The sequence below is a fragment of the Onychomys torridus genome, chromosome 13, assembly GCF_903995425.1.
Source record: "Onychomys torridus chromosome 13, mOncTor1.1, whole genome shotgun sequence".
NCBI classification, from domain to species: Eukaryota; Metazoa; Chordata; class Mammalia; order Rodentia; family Cricetidae; genus Onychomys; species Onychomys torridus.
In genome coordinates this window covers 35,298,419-35,310,466 of record NC_050455.1, presented here as the reverse complement: position 1 = coordinate 35,310,466, position 12,048 = coordinate 35,298,419, and positions in this window count along the sequence as shown.

The following is a 12,048-nucleotide window of genomic DNA, read 5'->3' as shown; positions in this document are numbered from 1 at the left end:
CTCTGGCACAGCTCACGGCAGACACATATCTGACTGGGAAGCCAATGAGTCAGTCACTCTGGATCCTGAGGCTACCTGGTGCTAGTCTCCTCTTCCAGACCCAAGGCAGACCTGTGCAGTTTGTCCTTAATGGTATCTGGTGAATAGTCTTGAGCAAAATAACACTCAATATGGAGTCAATGTCTGAGGTCACAGCAGTAACATATGGAAGAGTTGGGGTTACACCAGGCCTCTGAACTCATCCTCCTCAGATCCCATCCACTGCCAGCCTGATGTGATTGCAGACATGTATAGAAACTTCCTAGATCCATCCTTCACGCTAATAGTACACAGGAGAAAGAACAGCAGGCATGCGCTGGAAGAAGGCTTGTTTTCTGTAGTATTAATCCTTCTACAGTGGTAACGTCCATGTGAATTTATTGTCCACCCCTCAGGGCAGAGACAGCAAAACAGGAAATTGGAGGCGATGAGCTGGAACCCACGGGACCAGACTCCACAATCACTCATTCACTGAGTCGAGCAAACTTTAATTGGGCATTGATTTGAGGGACTAGTTGTGATACCCTCAGAGACCACCCCCTTCCCCAGAGGTATGCAAGCCAAGGCCTATCCATGATTGCGACCTTCCGGAGGGTATTATGAGCCAGCATTTCCTAAAGTGTGACAGTTGTCTTTCTGGGGATCCTGGAATGGTTTTTTACGTCTCCGAGTGAGACTATCACCATCTTCACCCTGAGTTTGATAGGTGTATTTATTTTAAATGTTTAAATTATGAAAACCATCAGAAGATACATAAAACTGGAGAGATGGCAAGATAAGCCCTGTATATTTATCATCTATGTTCAACAATGATCAGTAGTTTACCATCTTGCTATAGATATCTTACTTTCTGTATGTTTGTAAACAATAGCACTTTTTTTGTTTATCTATCTATTTATTTTTAGTCAGGGTCTTACTATGTATCCCTGGCTGTCCTGGAACTCACTATGCAGAACAGGTTAGCCTTGAAGTCACAAAGACTTCCCTGAATCTGTCTTTTGTGTGCTGGTATTAAAGTCGTACACCACTATGCCTGGCAATAGAACCTTTTAAAAAGGGTTTGGTAACATACACCTTTAGTTCAAGCAGTTTCGAGGCAGAAGCAAGTGAATCTCTGTGTGTTCAAGGCCAACCTGGTCTATATAGCAAGTTCCAGTTCATAGGTAGTGAGTTTATAGCCAGTGATAGGTTGTGAGATCCTGTCTCAAAAAACAAACAAACAAACAAACAAACAAACAAAACCTATAAAAATTCAAGTAAGATGTGAAGAATTCTTCATATGACTCTTCCATTGACGCTTCAACAGAGCCTGTTTGATCTGCTCTGGTGACATCTAGTATTGTCATAACTGAGGGGAAGGCCATGCTGCTGGCATGGACTGGATACTACTTGCTGATGCTGTCTGGGACACATGCATACTAAGATAATATTTATAGTAGCTGGAGAGATGGCTCTGGCTGCCTTTTTAAAGGAGCTGAATTTGGTTCCCAGCACCCATATCACATGGCTCATGGCCATCTGTAACTCCATCTCAAGCAGATGTGATGCCCTCTTCTGGCCTCAGCAGACACACTCACACAGAACTAAACATGAGAATAATAAATCTATCTGAAGGTAATCTGTTGTATGTGCAATTCCAATTGACCTGGGAGCCCTGTGTTTTCATTGGCTATCTCTGTCAGCTCTAACCACCAACTCTGTTCTAATGTGTGTCAGAGTGCCAGCAACAAAAGACTCCCTGCTTCCAGAGTGAACAGTGCAGGACTGAGAAACGCTGCTGCAAATACAGGTTCTTCCATGAATTCCTAGAGGAACGGAGAGAAGAACACAGCTGTGAAAAACTTCATCTAATTTCATCAGACGTTGACAATTCTGGGTTCAAACCTGCAGACTCTGCCCAGTTGATCCATCTGTGAAGCAGACAGAAACACAAGCCCTCTTTCCAGCAAACAAATCAAAAGTGGCCATGCCGTGGGAAATCTCGAAGGTGCCCTAATAATCTCCTCACTGTGATGATAATTTAACACAGGCCACCTACTGCCTGGTCACGTTACTTGGAGAGACTATTGCATACATGAGCAAGCTAGTCCAGAAATACTTGCTGAAGCTGATACTGGACAAAATGCTTTGAGCAATGAATAGAGACAGAAAGTAGACAAAAGGTCAGTAGGTCAGTAAAGATAAAAATAGAACTACCATGTGACCAGCTATTTCATCCTAGACATCTACCCAGGGAACTCCATACCCTACCATGGATATATTGTACCCTATGTTTATTGCTGCTTTACTCACTATAGCAAAGAACCAGAATTATCTTAGATGTCTATCAATAGAAGAATGAATAATATTATATATATATATATATATACATATATGAATATTTTTCAGCCCTAAAAAATATAATCACAAAATTTTCAGGAAAAAATGGATGGACTTAGAATGCATAAACTAAGCAAGGTCACATACTCTCAGAAAGCAAAAAGCTGCATGTTACCCTTTTTATGCATAATCTGCCCTGTTACATATGTAAACAAATGCACATGTGGGTACAGTATAACACACAGAAAAGAGGTCAAGAAAGGCTAACTATTACGGCATTAGGAAAGACTGGATGCAGGTAAAGAACATGAGTTATGAAAGACAATGTAAAACTAATTGTTATTGCTAGTTCTAACTCTGTTGTGGATTTTTCATTTTTTTTGGTAGTGGATAAGTGCATTAAAAATATACACGACAGTGAAAGTGTGAAATTCAATATGAAGCCCCACAGCTTCAGAATGGCCATGCTAACTGTGTAGAAGTTCATTGAAATGTATAAACTTTGGGTCTGGCTTATTTCAGTGTGTGATGTTTCTCATTTCCAATTTTTTTTTTTTGCAATGAAGTTAGTTTAAGAAAAAAAGAATAATGATTATGACTCCTGAAAGATGTCTGGAGCTTCAGGGTGGAGCCTCAGGGTGGTGGAGCTTCAGGGTGGAGCCTCAGGGTGGAAAAGAAATTCTAGATCCTGAGTAGTGGTTTAGCTCCCAGCACCCACCCATGTTAGGTGCCTCATCTAATTCTTATCATTCCTTTTCTTCTAGACAAGAGTAACCATATTTCAACATATAGATTTACTAAATTGTGAGGCTGGATAGAGAGTAGGGTTGGGCTGTGAGGCTGGGCAACTGCTGGGGTCGAGAAGACATGGCCTTTCTAAGTAGGAAGCACCAGCTATTGACATGTGGATCCTAAACAGGGTAGCAGGAAATACTTCATGGTAACCACTGCTGCTGAGCACAGAGTTATAACCTGCTCTGAATTCCTTTTGATTCTGTGGTTGTCTACCATCATCGGCCACCTCATATTGCCTCTTCAGCTGAAATGGGAACTTTTAAAAACATGTAATAGAAATGAAATAATAATTCTCCTCTGATACGTTTACCAAAGAAAATGTTCTCCAAGTAGATCTGGGAAAGGTTGAGATTTACAACTGTTCCTTGAAAGCCAAGTGTGGTAATGTACGCCTTTGATCCCAGCACTTAGGAGGCAGAGGCAGGTAGATCTCAGTGAGTTCAAGGCTAGGGTCCCAGGCTACATAGTAAGACTCTGTCTCAAGAAAAAACATCCTTCATGAAAGCATTTATGAGTTGTTCGTCTTGGACACCTGTTTCCCATGACCGTGTTACACAGTCATTACTGATGCCTTCCATGACTGTCTAAAGACCATTCAGAGATAGCCATGATGTGGTACAGCAAGATGGGGAAATAGGCTGCCAGCTGCTTTGTCATTCTTGAGAAGCTGCAGGGCACCCTCCCAAGACGGCCTCACCTGTGGTTGCAAAATCAGCTGCTGAATCTTCAGCCATATCCGTCTCCTGCAGCTTTTCTTTAGCCCAGTGGTTCTCAACCACCCTTGAATACAGTTCCTCAAATTGTGGTGACCCCCCAACCATAATATTATTTTCATTGCAGCTTCATAATTGCAATTTTGCTACTGTTATGAATCCTAATGTAAATATTTTTGAAGATAGAGATTTGTCAATGGGGATTTGACCCACAGGTTGAGAACTACTGCTTTAGTCATATCTGGGCTAGATAGGAAGCTAGATCCTGCATTTCTACTTCTGTGCCACCAAAAAGGACACAAAAGGTAGATTCATGCTCTGTAAGCTGTCACTTAATAACCTGCTCACACTGGTCCCTCTGACTCACTCAGGGAGGATCCAATTATACCTGTGACCTCTGTCCAGAGGGCACTGAATTTTGTCACCCATTTTTGAAAGCTTGCTATAAAAAGTAGCTGGAAATAACAACATAGTTTTGTGATTGAAGGGTTGGCTTCAGTTTTCTGAAAAGTTGACCTGCACGGTGCACTGTCTCCTGCACAGGCCAGCCTACAGAGCTGTGCGGTGGTGCAATCCTCAAGGGCACAGGCAGTCTGGCTGCAGTCACTTTTGAGCCTTGGGGGTCTTGATGACTTACGGTCATTGCGAGCAGACTTTTAAACTGGGATAGTGCTAGGTTTGCAGAAAAGTTGCTAAGGCAGTATGGAGAACTTTCACATAATCCTTCTGCCCATTTCCTCTACTGTTCACTCTTTTTCTAAACCAAGGCACATCGTTGTGGACTCTAGACTTTCTGTGGCTCTCAGAAGCTTTTCCGTTATTGTCCTTTCTGTTGCAGGTTCAAATCCAGTATGTCATGTATATACATATATATACATGTAGCTGTCCTGCCTCTCTTGCCTTTTCTGGTCTTAAGGAGTACTGCTCAGGGACTTAGAATACCCCAAATAAATGTGTCTTGATCACATGGTTGACAAGGGCTGCATGTTTTTCAAAGAGTAGTGCTAGCCTCGAAGTGTCCTACCTGTCATATAACATCAAGGGCCAATGACCCTAGACATCACTCCTGCCTGTGCTCAGAGCCAGTGCTTGGGCCAAGGCGGCACCTGACGCTTTCTCTGCTGTTCAGGCCCTAGGTTTTCATTCCCCTCTGATCTTATTATTGTTGTTGTTAGTTTTTTGAAACAAGATCTCCTGTAGTCCAGGTTGGATACAAATTCCTGTAAACAAGGCTGGTCTTGAACTCCTAATCCTCTTGCCCCTGCTTCAAGAGCGCTAGAATACAATTCTTAACCCTACCCATGGGATGTGATTCTCCCAAGATCCAGTCCTGACCTTGTTCTGAAAAGCTGGACTACAGACAGGTCTGCGACAAAGTAGGAGGGAAAAGAGAATCTGTTCTATTGTGGGGGGGCTTCCGACATTCTCACTCAGAGGAGGTCCCTCTTGCTATCCTTTCTCTCCTGAACACCCTTCTCCAACGTCTGTCTTCCAGCTTCCACACCCTCATGAAGGTCAGACACCAGAACAAGTACACACTAATCAATGAGGCTATCAAGGGCTCTCAAGAGAGCGGCAAGACACCCAGGGAGTGGCGTTTCAAGCCTGAGTTCTGAATATGTCTTACAATTCAGTCTCAGAACATCCCAAACGCATACATCATTTCCCCACTACAGGTTTCTCCTCCATCCCTGTTCCTCCTTCACAAACTGGGAAGGTCAGGAGCTAGCCTTAACCCATGCCTTTCGCTCCGCCCACTAAGTCATGTTCCAAGCCCCTTTGTTCTGATGCTTATCTTAACATTCATGTTTCTCTTCAGGCCCATGCCACACCTTCATCCCAGTCACATTAACTCGAGCCCAGATCCTGGTAGCACATCTTTGCCAGGGAGCTGGTGCCAGACCCGCTCCTTCCCATCTACTTTCTGTTCTGCAGGTTAGAGAACCTTCTGGTTCTACGTTCACCACAGCCTGAGCACGAAAGCTGAACTTCTTCCAGGATTTACTGTGTCTCCAAAACGCTTGTGCTTATGTCTAGTCATTTCCTACCTTGTCTCAAATTCTATTTACCACTCACAATGAGGCCTTTTTACTTTTCTGAACATTCTGTTTACCACCGCCGCGGAGGCCTTTGCATACCCTTTACTCTCCTTTTAAAAGGCCCTCACTCAGGGCTAACCAACTTTCAATTTTCAGCTTAAAAGTCCCTTCTTTAAAAATATTTGTATGTGCGAGTTCATGGTGTGTGTGTGTGTGTGTGTGTGTGTGTGTGTGTGTGTGTGTGTTGCATGTGTTGTATGTCTATGTGCAGGCGTTTCTGTGGAAGTGTGTGGTGGTCAGATGACAATGTTGAGTGTTGGCTCCCACCTTCTACCTTGTTTGGAACACAGTTCCTTTATTGTTTTTCCACTATACACGCCAGGCTTTCTGGTCCACAAGCTGCCGTGGATTCTCCTGTCTCCACCTCCCGTCTCACAGGAGGAGCATTGAGATTACAGATGTGTGCTATTGATTCCAGCTTTGTGCGGATTCTTGGGATTCAAACTCAGGTCCTCATACTTACACTTTACCCACTGAACCATCTCCCCGGCCTAAGTTTTTTTTTTTTTTTTTTTTTTTTAACCAGGCCTCATCAGTAGGCTTTACACCCAGTTGCTGTGGCATAAATCCTAAGTCTGTTTAGAGAATTTTTCCTTCCCTTTGATATATGACCACATTGGGTAGACGGTTAAATGTCTAGACATCTCAGTCTGTGGCCTACCTTCATCAGGAATCCTGCCTGCTAAGACAGTTTATCAAGAATCCCCCATATTCACCGCTCCTCTTAGTACTTTTCCATCCATTGATCCCCTTGCCCGGCTTTCTGGCTATAAACCCCAGCTGTTCCATGCGGCCAATGTCTTTCCCCTTACTGCAGTAGGTACTAAGTCAACTTTGCCTTTAGTGTCTTTAGCGTCTAGCTTTGTTTTCCTCTCTGACACCGAGACGGCAGGTCAAGACAAGATAAGAACTGTCATCTCTGCTTTTGCTGTTCTCATACTTTAACAACGTCTATATTTACTAAATTTCATGCCTTCCGAGAGCAAGCCTTGGGTCTTCCTCGCTGTGTAGCATAGAGCCTGGCACGTATTTCCAGATGCTGGGATATGTGATGGGCAGTATTAAACACTAGATGGTAGGGTGGTGGGCCTATGCCATATATGGAGTGAGTCTGGATCATTGGATGTATGTCTATGCTGTGGGGCAGGGATCCAAGTCCTCTGTGGGCCTGGTTTTCCCTGCAGGAATGACTAGGAGCTCTTTTTCCTCAGCAATGGTCTCAAGTAGAGCTGACCAAGGCCTAAGTCATCCATTTTCTCAAGTCCACACTTTCCTCCCATTCTAAAAGCTTGTTATTCCATTCTCTGTATTTGCTTACTTGTCTCCACGTGTTTTCAGGCTATCCCACCCCAAACAAACAAACAAACAAACAAACAAACAAACAAAGTACATCCAGAGCTAATTTAGTCAATGTTGTTGCTCAGGCATGAAAAGGTGATTCTGAAGTCCTCTGCTTACCTGGTGGGCAAACCAAGTCAGCCAGTAATAGCTAGTTTACCATAAAAGCCTGGCAAATCTGGATTCAATTCCAGAACCCACCTTGGAAGAACAGATATCACTCCCAAAAGTTATTCTTTCATCTCCACATGTGTGCCATAGCATGTTAAAGTGTGCATTTGTGCACATACACCATGCACACATATGCACATACACAGAATAATAAATAAATATAAGTAAATTTAAATTGAAGTTCTCCATGTGAGATAACCATTCCTTATTTTGCATCTATGTCTCTGCTCATTTCCCTCACTAGTGCTTGGGAGTAAATGGCTGGTCTTGATATATTGGCACACTAAGAGCTACACACACGTCTTAGTTTTGATCAACGGTTTTCTACCTTCTTGAAACAGAAAAGTGACTGTTAATTTTCAAGTGAAAATATTTTCATTTTTCCAGTGTACTTTAATTGCTTGGGATATGTATGGAGGCAGACAAGATGGTCACTTCATTAACTCAAGGGGTCTTTATCTAGCAGATAGAAGTGGAAGAACCCTTAATGTTGATAGTGACAGACAAGGAGCCATCCTGAAGCCCTTCACAGAGCACGAGGGTGCCACAGTCGAGGGAGAGGTCCCACTGAAGCCTCTGCCTTGTGAGCTCTGCAGGGTTTTGAAGGCTCATGGGAAAGAGAATTCTGTCACCTTCCTGGCAAACCCTCCAAAGTATTAGAAACGCTGACTAAGGGAAATATGAGTGTATTGATTTTTTTCACTTAAAGTCTTCATTGCTGCAGGTAAAACCCAATTCCATCGGCCTTTTTGCAGTGTAGGAGAAAACAAAAGCTTAAAGAGGTTAAATGTCTTGCCCATGATCACCTTGCAAAAGGTAGATTGGAGATTTAACTATGGCCTGATTCTACATCACTCCTCCTTTTTCAGTCTGCCTTGTCTAGGTCATGAAATTGTTCAGCAAGCAAGGGAAGCGGGCTTCTCAGCCAGCTTGGATTAAAGGTAATGCATGGTCTTGGCCACAAACTCTTAAGTCTACAGCTACTGGTGCAGAGCTGGGTTGGCAAGGCATCTCAGCTGCCTTTGGAAACACCGAAGATAGAAACAGGAGGGGGCCACACCTCACAGCCTGCTGTGTTTCATGAGCGAGCTGGGAAAGTCCTTGGCTGAGCATCTCAGACCTTTGGGAGAATTTTACACTTCAGAGTACCCTACCAAACTCTGACCCTAGAAAAGGGTACTCTGGTCCCACGTCTAGGGACTCAGCCTGTAAAATGATGTAATGAGTCCCACCTCAGATTTCCAGTGAGGGTCATTGCTGTTTTACTTACAGGTAGAGTGGATAGGACAGATTGGTAAAAAGAAAGCTCCCACAGCAAGGGGAACAAGTGCTGGGATCAAAGGTGTGTGCCACCATCGCCTGGCCATACATTAATTTTTTAAAAGAAAGGGTCTTTATTAAGAATTATTTTGCTCAATCTCTTTCTGTCTGTCTCTGTCTCTGTCTCTGTCTCTCTGTCTCTGTCTCTGTCTCTGTCTCTCTCTCTCTCTGTGTGTGTGTGTGTGTGTGTTTTGAGGTAGGGCCTCTAGTAGCCCAAACCAGCTTCAGACTTTTTATATAGTCAAGTATGACCTTGAACTCCTGAGCACCCTGCCTCCATCTCCTAAGTGTCACCACACCTGACTATGAACAGGCCTTCTAATTGTTATTGTTATCGTTGGTTAATGGCACTATGGAACAAAGTGTTTAAACATAACCACCACCAATTATGGTGATTAGATGCTCTGCAGTCATGCTCTGGACTGGCTAGTGACTCAGCCAGATGAGAGAAATAGAGGGTGGCTTCAGTAGCTGCTGTTAAAACAAACCCACACTTCCACAGGTACCTGGGCACCCTGGGAATTTCATACAGTCTCTTTAGCTTTTCCCAGATTTCTACCCACTATTTTTGAAATTTTAATATTTTCTACTAAAAAAATTGCTGTATTCGATTCTTGTTCCCAAAGAGTTACTTTGAAGCCCTCTCCTTTATAGTCTATAGTTCTGAAATTTCTTTTTAGCAGTTGCTTACTGATTACTCATCTTTTTGTATGTGTGGTATGAGTGTGGGTGGGGCACAGGCTTCAGTGTGCTTGCCAGAGGACAGCTCTGTGGAGTTGGTTCTCTCCTTCCACCCTTATGTGGACTCTGGGGATCGAACTCAGACCTTCAGGCTTGTGCCACAAACACTTAAGCACTGAGCCCTTTCGATGGTCCCATACTCTTCAGAATTTTACAGTGCTTTCCCCCCTTTCTCCTTGTCCTATTTTATATTTGTTTAGTCTTTAATCTTGCATTTATGTATCTTCCATAGCGCACCTGATTTTGCACGTATTACTTTAAAAATACTTAAGTATCTGAATACTCAAAATGCACAAATTTGTTTTCTTCTGAAAACATCTAAAAATATAAGTCTTAAAAGCAAGTGTCCATTCTTTACCAGCTTCAAAAGTTACAATGATAGGAACTGGATGTTCTATTTTTAAATGTACAATAAATAATGCTTGGAAATGGGTTGCATTATCATGAGCTATCATCTGACCTTGTCTACAGTTCATTAATTACCAGCTACAGTTTTTACAGGATCATCAGATGCTTGCACATTCATTCCCTGGAGGATCACAGGAAGATCTGTTGGGTGAGTCATCAGGACACATGCCTGAATCCTCTGCTGTTACATTACATTGCCGCAGATCCAGTGGGGTTCTATTCCTCTGGTACCCACATGTACATGCCATGGAAATACACTATCTTTGCCATACCCACAACTCTCTGACCAACAACCACATTTATGAATGTATTACATATGTAAACATATATTTTATATACATACATGCATATGCTAGAGCCAGCTGGAGTAGAAAACACCCACAAGGAATTGGTTACAAGTGAAGCAGTGTTTCTCTGGCTGCTAATGAGCATCGGGTCACTATCATTTGTGCATACATCTTCCTCTGAGCAAAAACTTTCATGGCAAATGACCTTGGACTCATGCTATGTGAACTTCATTGAGAGGTCAAGACCCCATTTAGGAAGATGTCATAGGGTTTGCTCACAGGACCTTGAGTTCACTGCTTGCTCATACAAGCTAATTACATACGCCTGCCCAGGGCCAGCTGCACTCACGGAGGGCTCTAAGCATTTGCACAATGAGTCAACAGACCAATTCCCTTCTCGGAGGCAGGTAAAAACCCCAGCCATAGCTGCTGCTTCCGCCGCTGCTAGCAGGATATCCTCTACTACTGATGGTCTCCAGCATCTTGCTTGGGGAAACAAAAGGTATCAAGGCATCGGCTGCCTTCCCAAAGTCAGAGGGGCTGCTTGAACTGACAGTGAACTAACAGTAGTTTGCTTTGAATAGTGAAGGTGAAAGGAGTCTGATTTCTGAGGTTGGCCTATGACTCGGCAAGCTACCAGGGCACTGGATCAAAGAAACACGGCTTTGGGCTGCAGGTGGAAACAGCTGCTTTTGTGCCACGTACCCAGATGGGTCACAATGGCATCAAACGGGGTTTATGTCAAGACCTGAGTTCAGGGTGGTTTTTCTAGGAAATGACTATAGAGCCAGTGACTTCTTAGCTCTAGATATAGAAACAGGTTCTAAAGCCAAGCTCTGTCCAGTGTTGTGAAACACTCTTTTTGTACCCTGTGAAGATGTGTTGCTCTCATTGGTTTAATAAAGAGCTGGCTGGCCAATAGCTAGGCAGGAAGGGGTTAGGCAGGAGACCCAGACTGAGAGAACACTGGGAAGAAGAAAGGAGGAGTCACCAGTCAGACCAAGAGGAAGCAGCATGGGCTTTACAAAGGAAAGGTAGTCAAGCCATGTAAAAGAATGTAGATATGGGTTAATTTAAGTTGTAAGAGCTAGTTAGTAACAAGCCTAAGCTATTGGCCAAGCATTTATAATTAATAACAAGTCTCTGTATGGTTATTTGGGAAGCTGTCTGGTGGGACAAATTATTCCCCCTATAGTCCAGAACATTTTAAATAAGTTAGGACTATTTATTTCCCATTTTTCCTTCCTTCCCTCCTACCTTACTTCCTCCTTTCTCTCCTTCCCCTAGATATAAGAAGCAAAGAGAAATTTTTAAATTCTCCACTTAAAAATATATTTATTTTTATTATTTTTAATTATGTGTAGATGTGTGTCTGCATGTGGGTAAACACATGTGAGTGAAATCACCTGTAGAGGCCAAAGATGTCTGATCCCCCTGAGCTGGAGCTACACATGGTTGTGAGCCACCTGATGTGGGTGCAGGAACTGAACTCTGATCCTCTGGAAATTCAGCAAATGCATCTAATCACTGAACCATCATCACTCTAGCCCCCAGGACTCCCCACTTCTGTGTCTATAGGACATAGTACATTGAATGATACGGGTTTTTGAACTATCGAGTCTCTAACTTCCACTTGACTTTATTCTATATGGTGCATAGTCTGTCAAGTCATTCCTTGAACTCTTTTTAAAGTAGGATTCCAATTACACTTGTATATTTTTTTATCCATTCTCTTCATCTACTCAATACCATTGAATTGGATATCTGCCTTGGAAGCTGAAAAATAGGAGATGGGTTGTTGAAAATATTGATTCCTAG